Here is an 8,340-nt window from a genome sequence, read left to right as displayed (position 1 = left end):
CACTACCAAAGATACCTTACAAGCAGAACTTATTGCAGAAGGAGGAAAGAATCGAGGCAACTACAGAAGCACCATACTGTCCCCCGAGCTTAAAGCGGCAGCTAAAAGCCTTCGTGAGAACAAGGAGATAGTTGTCAGGAGAGGTGACAAGTCGCCAATATATGTCATTCTTAAAAAAGACGAATATCTGGCGAAAATGAACATCATACTCTCTGACCAAACTAAGTTCCAAAGGGTAACGAAGGACACTACAGCCGAATTAAAAGCAAAGGTCAACAAACTGATCGAAACTGTGAACGCCAAAAAATCCGGACTCCACCTGCCAAAGATCATTGGGGAATATAAACCTGGATATGCGTATGGAAATGTCAAAACGCACAAGCCTGGAAACCCACTTCGGCCAATCATTAGCCAGATACCCACACCCACGTACAGACTGGCGAAGCGACTCAACGGCCTGCTGACTCCTTATGTTCCTTGCGCCTTCAGCCTGAAGTCTCCAAAGGAATTTGTGGACTTACTGCGGGGCGCACAGGCCACAGGGATAAGAGCCTCGTTGGACGTAGAATCGCTGTTTACCAACGTACCTGTGGACGAGACAATCGGAATGATAGCCGACAGAGTGTATCGTGATCCAGCCTGTACTCCTCTTGACATGCCAGAAAGTATTCTGAGGAAACTACTCCAAGCTTGTACTAAAGAGGCACCCTTCTTGAGCCCGGATGGGCACATGTATAAGCAAGTAGATGGGGTCGCCATGGGTTCTCCCCTAGGTGTCCTGTTTGCAAACTTCTACATGGGTACCATCGAGCAAAAAGTCTTAGTCGACATGAACTTGAAACCGGCCATATACTGCAGGTATGTTGACGACATTTTTACACAGGTACCTGATGTCAGACATCTGCAGGAGCTGAAGGAGGCATTTGAGCAGAGTTCCGTGCTGCGTTTCACTTACGAGACGGAAAAGGATGGGAAGCTGCCTTTTCTAGATGTAACAGTCATGGAAAAGGGCGGAGGTTTCCACACTGCAGTCTACACTAAGGAAACAAACATAGGAATGTGCCTAAATGCCAACAGCGACTGCCCTGACAGGTACAAGAGGAGTGTTGTTAACGCATACGTCGACCGTGCTCTCAGCCACAGCTCAGAATGGAAGCAAGTCGACGAAGAACTCTGTAGGGTAAGGCAGGTCCTAGTCAATAACGGCTTCTCCAATGGTTTCATCGAAGACATCATAAGAAGGAAAGTGAAAAGCCATGCAACCTCCGAAGAGACAACTAACACAACACCTATACCCCCTATTAGACTATTTTACAGGAACTTCTTTTCCACAGCTCATAAAACGGAGGAAAGGGTCCTGAAAGATATTGTTAATAGAAACGTTATCCCTACAGACAAAAATCAGAGGATACAACTGACGATTTACTATAAAACCAGAAAAACGGCCAGCCTACTCATGAGAAACTCTCCAGACACAAAACAGAACGCTTTAAAAGAGACTAACGTCGTCTATGCCTTCAAATGCCCACTTGGGGACTGTAAGCTCCAAAAAACCCAGTATATAGGCAAGACAACAACATCTCTTTCTAGGCGTTTAACGATGCATAAGCAACAGGGCTCCATTAAGGAACATATAATCTCTTCCCATAACCAAACCATCGCCAGAGAAATCCTAGTAAACAACACAGAAATCATCGATAGATACAGCGATAGCAGGCGGCTTGACGTTTGTGAGGCACTACACATCAAGAAGTCAACACCAGCAATCAACAGCCAATTATTGCACAACTATATTCTACCCACCTCAAGACTCCGCTCCAATATAGAAGCATCAAGAAATATGGACCAATAGGCTTTCTACAAACACTTCTATTCAATACCCATTGTTTCTGTTCTGTCTTGTGTTGATACTTTTAATACCCTATTAATATCCCCTAGTGTTCTGTCTTGTGTTAATGCCACATCACCCTTCCCACCTCACTCAAATGTAGATATAAAATCAGGGAAACGCAAGTTCTAATCAGTTGTGTATTTGTGAAGTCTTTGAAAATGTAATAAGTTTTACGAAACGCGCCCGTGTCGCGTCAGACTAGAAATAAAAATGAATTTTGGAGAAGTGATTTTTGATTTACCTCCAACAGTGAAGCGTAATGTACGAAAGATTGAGAAAATTCATGTTAGAATTATTAATCTTACTTTTTCGGTCATATTTAATAATATATGTCTACAGGAAAGACTGCTACCAAAATATACTAATATATATATATATATATATATATATATATATATATATATATATATATATATATATATATATATATATATATATATATATATATGTCGTACCTAGTAGCCAGAACGCACTTCTCAGCCTACTATGCAAGGCCCGATTTGCCTAATAAGCCAAGTTTTCATGAATTAATTGTTTTTCGACTACCTAACCTACCTAACCTAACCTAACCTAACTTTTTCGGCTACCTAACCTAACCTAACCTATAAAGATAGGTTAGGTTAGGTTAGGTAGGGTTGGTTAGGTTCGGTCATATATCAACGTTAATTTTAACTCCAATAAAAAAAATTGACCTCATACATAATGAAATGGGTAGCTTTATCATTTCATAAGAAAAAAATTAGAGAAAATATATTAATTCAGGAAAACTTAGCTTATTAGGCAAATCGGGCCTTGCATAGTAGGCTGAGAAGTGCGTTCTGGCTACTAGGTACGACATATATATATATATATACATACATATATATATTGTGACGGTAAAGCGTTGCTGTTCGGCTGTTTCAAAAGCTAGGGGCAGGGCCTCGTCACATTATAGAAAAAAAAGAGAAAAGCTGGAGCTTTCGTCTGTGGTAAGGTAATGGGAAGACACACAAAACACAAGTAAATTAACAATGAAATTTTAATTACTTTAGAAAAACAAGACATGAATAAAGTTAATCATATAAAATATGAAAGACAAGTCAACAAACAAAATAATATGAATAATCACTGGCAAATGAAAAGTTACGTTAAGACAAGTGAGTACAGTGATAGCAAAATAAAGTGGTGGTGGAATATCGGCTTCGAGCTGCCACCTCCCTTAGTACACGAAAGCCAAGGCTTAGTCTACCAGAGAGAGATGTCAACTGCTTGGAGCACTGAGATATTCTGACGATACTGGAGCACTGCAGCCCAGACATCGACTTGTGGTGGAGGGCGGAGGGCAGGTGCGACGGGACACCATCCAATCAGCGACAGGCAGGCAAAGGATGAGCAGTTTGCTGGTTACGGCGGTGGTAGCTAGCAGGTGTGCCGGTGTGCTGGATACGTTTTGCTCTCTGGGCAAAACGTTTTGGAGATATTTGGTGGACGTATCTTCTATATTATCTTGTATAGTGACGTACTTTGTAGGGAAGAGCAGGCTCAATCTTTCTATAAAGAGATTATCGTCACAATATATTTATATATTATTGGGAGTCAATAACCTTATATCATAACAGGTGGGGATTATTTCTTAGTTCTTTCTCACCCAGCTTGGGAGTGTCAACAAGAATCACTGCTGTCGTTGCTGAGCAGCAATATGAGCCCAGAGGTCCACTTTGGATAGTCGTTGTCCCTGTGAGGCTTTGGGCACCCCCAGCTCCACTGGTTCCTCCCCTCAACTGTGAAGGAAAGAAAGCTCTGCTTCTGGCACTTCACTGATGCCAGTAACACCCGCAGAGAGTCACCTGGTGAGGCCTCACATCAACCATACGTCCACCAACCATACCAGATTGAAGAAATGCCATTTATTTATATACAAGAAGGTACATTGGGCTTATAGGAATACATAGCAATGATGTTTTTACATTCTTGTAAAGTCTTGTAAATTAGAACAGAAAGCCACTCATGAGATAAAGAACAGTCCAGAATATTTATTCAAGAATGTGAAATCGTAATAAAAATCTCCTCCAGTATTGGACCTATTATTATAAACGAAGGTTCATGCACAGAGGACGACAAAGAAATTAGCGTAAGCCTAAAAAATTAGTACGAGGGCATGTTTAGCAATCCTCACCAATACTAATTTGATTCACAGCGAGTAATCACACTAACAACCTATGTGTTTGGTAGTCCAATGCACATGCCTCAGACAATCAGGCCACAACATGGAAAAGGACTGCAACCTGGAGTTCTGCTGAACACACGAGAATGTCCTGAGGCTTCCACTGAAGCCTGACCAGGATTTTCACACAATCCCCCCATGCACTCTGGTGGATTTTCACACAATCCCCCATGCACTCTAGGGAGATTTTCACACAATCCTCCCCCCCCCCTCCCATGCACTCTGGGGATTTTCACACAATTCCCCATGCACTCTAGGGAGATTTTCACACAATCACCCCATGCACTCTCGCTGTCATCTAGGAATGTACTACCTCTGATGCTCCTCTTTTAATACACAGAGTAATGACACTAACATGTGATTACCCCCCATGCACTTTGTCAGAGTGCGTTGGGGGGGGGGGGGAATGTGTGAAAATCCTGGTCCGGCTTCAGTAGAAGCCTTGGGAACCCTCGTGTGTTCGGCAGAACTCCAGATTGCAGTCCCTTTCCATGTCGTGGCCTGATTGTCTGGGGTGTGTGCGTGGGAATACCCCACCACATAGGTTCGAATCCTCATCACTGATCCTACGGATTTTCTCACTAATTTGATTCTTCCCATCCTGATTAGTATCTATATGTATTTAAGAAATAAGGATGGGCTTTAATTACTCTTGATTTACTTCCACGCCTGCAGAGGTAGGAAATAAACTCCCAAGTCAAAAAATAGAACATACAAATAAGTGATGATGGGAAATAATGATATTAACTGAGGCTGGACCCACAACCCCTCAGTGTACTCTTCTTGAACTCTCATCAACGTCATGTCACAAACATGCTGTTAATTGTCTTATATCACATGTGACTGTCTCCTCTGTAATTGAAGTGAACCTCTGGTCAAAACTGTACATACATCTAATGTGTTCATGTGCTCAATAACTTCACGACATAACCTTCCCTTCCTGGACAAAAATAAATCAACATATGGTCAAACACTCTACATAATGGACAACAATAAAGGGTACACAAACTTGCACATATATATCTAATATTGGAAAGTCCCTTGACGATTGTTCATCAGTAACATTCCCTGAGGTAATCAAGATCAGCCATTCTCGACACTAAGACAAAAGAATATTACATGCATGGAAAGGTATGAGCAGTTGGTCATAGGAGACACTGCTAACGACCCGTTGTTGAGTGCCTTAAACACTCCACTGTGATGTTGGGACAAAGTTCACACTGATGCATCTGGCAGCGTGGCGCCTCCCTTGCTGGCTGAGACCCAGTAACAGTCTGGGCTTCACACTGTCCTCCAAATATATCAACCCAGCCTCTTGTTTACACTGGAATGTTGGGTGTGACGGACCTCGGCGCCATCTACGATCTAGGTGCCGAATTATAGCAGTTGACCCTCCTGTTAATTGTAGGTTCCCATCTTATAGTCGGCTGAGCTGGAAGGTGACGACCAACCAGGGACAGGCAATGGAAGGCAGTGAAGCCAGGAGAGTGGAAGAGTGCTTAGGTCGACCTGAGGTGCTGGCTAGTGTGACGCTGTGGCCTTTACTTCTGGAGGGGCTAGCCAGTTGGGCTAGTTGAGGGCGTTGGACTTCACTCCTGGAGATGCTAGCCAATAGGGCTAGTTGAGTGCTGTTGTTGGGTACTGTGGACTTCACTATTGGAAGGTGCTAGCCAGTGGGGCTAGGTGAGCGCTTTGGACATTGGCGGATGAGCGTAGTAGCGAGTGCGCTACAGAGGTGGAGCATTTGAAGACGGCTCCATAACGGCAGATAGCGTAAGGGCTAGTGGTGCCTTGAAGACCTCGTCAGAGGCATATAGTGTCCTTTCTCACTTTCAACGGGCTCACTTTCCAGCCCGTTGTTGTCGTGAGGAGGCTTGGTGGGCTGCTGTCAGTGTGATGGTCCATGGGACAGCATTTCTTCTGTACTTTTGAAGTCTTATGGTCACCCCCCCCCCCCCCCACCTACCTTTCCAGCCCGTTGTCGTAGTGAGGGAGCTTGGTGGGCAGCTGCCAGGGTGTGATGCTCCATGGGACAGTCCTCTGCCGTCTTCACTAATTTTGCTGGATACTATTTCCTCTCCCTTATGTTTCATTTTGCCTTCCCCATCTCCTTTCTAATTGTCATTTCCCGCTGACCTTTTGCCATTCTTGAATATTCTTTCGAACATCTTCTGTTTTGACGCCCGGATGTTTGGGAAGGCACACTTTCACCCGTAAAACTGTGGTACCCGACGCTGTGAGGGAGGGGACGCTTCTATTGTCAATCCTCGCCTTCGTTGCTCAACCCAATTTCGATGGACTGAAGGTTCTTTAGGTGACGATTGCGGGGTGTATACTCATGATGCACCCCTGGGGGGGGGGAGCCCCATCTTGTTGGGTGTTCTATCCTCCTAATTGTGGCTCCATGAAGGGTATGGGGGCTTATTCTTGAATGAAATTATTACCTGCTCATTGTTATGCCACTGAATGATCCTCTTATAACTTCCCAGGCGTGTGGAGTGGGCGACCAAGCCCCTAAGTCGGACTGTGTTGGAAGACTGGGCTATGTAGCCCCTGCTACATTGGGCTCAAACCTAGCTACTCATTTGACCCTCCTAACTACACCCTTCCGGTCCCCCCCCCCCTCCCCACCTCTTTGGTAGGGTTGAGTCCCAAAACCCAAGGGATGACCACCTCATCACCTGGAGTGGCTCCTTCTCTCATTGTGACAACAGGGCCATTTACCCCTCCACTTACTGGAGGTGCTTGGTGCCAACCCCCCACAGTTGCACTCACATGATTCCTGCCAATGCTAATATGTTCCACGCCTTGTTTGGTCCTGCTACGTGGACTAAATACTTTGATCTCGACCATCTGGATTCTACACGGCCTGATAATTTCTTCCTCCATAAACAGCTCATTCTTTCAGGGGAAAACTGTTACTTTTAACCCCACTCGCTCTGGTACACGTGTCATTACTGTTCCTTCTCAGGAAGCAGCTGCCGGCTTAGTCGCATTGTTCAACATTGGGAAGACCCCTGTTAGGATCTCCAAAAATACCTGGTTAAATGTCAGTATTGGCACTATAATCTGCCCACACCATATTGCGAATGGTGTTGGGGAACTGAAAGACTGCCACGAAGATATTAAACATATCCTTGAAGCCTAAGGCCATTCTGTCCTCCAGGTTGATACGGTCACTTGGCCCCCATGTGGATGTCGTCATCAGCCTCTTCGAGTTGTGACGATCACTTTTGATAGTAGGTCCCTTCCGCCTTCTATAATTCTTGCTGGTGCCAGATGCTCCGTTCAGGAGTACATTCCCTCTCCTGTACTTTGCAATAGGTGCTGGGCTTGGTACCCTCAAATGCATAAGTGCAGTGTCACAAGGCTCAGATGACATTCATCATGAGATGCTGCATCATCTCCCTCCATGTGCATTTCAGTATTTACTGTATCTATAACCGTATTTGGGGAGTCGGCGTCAGTCCCTGAGGACCGGCTCGAGGCACTTGTTCTTCCTATTCGGAAACCAGGGTCTCTAAGGACTTCCGCCCCACTGCCCTCACACGTTGCATCTGCAAACTCTTTTGAACGTATGGTGAATGTCCGTCGGATGTGGTTCTTAGAGCACCAGTGGATCTTCCTTCCGATACTTTGGCTCTGTGGCAACTTTTGATAATTGAGTATTTTCTTCTTGATTTGCTCCTTAATCTGTGAAAAACTTGGAGGTATTTCTACCTGTACAACAGGTAGAGCAGTGGCAGTTTTTGCTAGTGAGTCTGCCTTTTCATTACCATCTGTGCCAATGTGACTTGGTATCCAATTTAGGGTGATTGACAGCACTAGATTATGAGCTTCTTTTCCTGTATGTTGAATTTCTGTGAGGAGTTGTATATTATCTCTGCTGACTGGATAACAATGCCTGGAGCAAAGATTTAGTCGGTATGAATGATGACATCATGTAAATTATTCTCAATTGAATAGTTTATGGCCTCCTTCAGGGCATATAATTCTGTTTGCAATGTTGAGCACCCACTATTCATGCTCCAGTAAGCTTCATGGTTGGTAGTGTAAACTGCTGCCCCAGCAGAACCTTTTTCTTGATCAACTGATCCGTCTGTGATGATGTGAATCGTTGTAGGTCTTGAGGTCTGAGGTCTATGGCTGCTTTGATCCTCTGCGAGTCACATGCTGATTTTGTAACTGGTAATCCTTCAATGATGATATTTAGACTCGATTATTCCCATGGAGGAGGCTGCCGAAA

Source organism: Procambarus clarkii, chromosome 55 (genome assembly GCF_040958095.1).
Source record: "Procambarus clarkii isolate CNS0578487 chromosome 55, FALCON_Pclarkii_2.0, whole genome shotgun sequence".
NCBI classification, from domain to species: Eukaryota; Metazoa; Arthropoda; class Malacostraca; order Decapoda; family Cambaridae; genus Procambarus; species Procambarus clarkii.
This window is presented reverse-complemented; position numbering follows the sequence as displayed.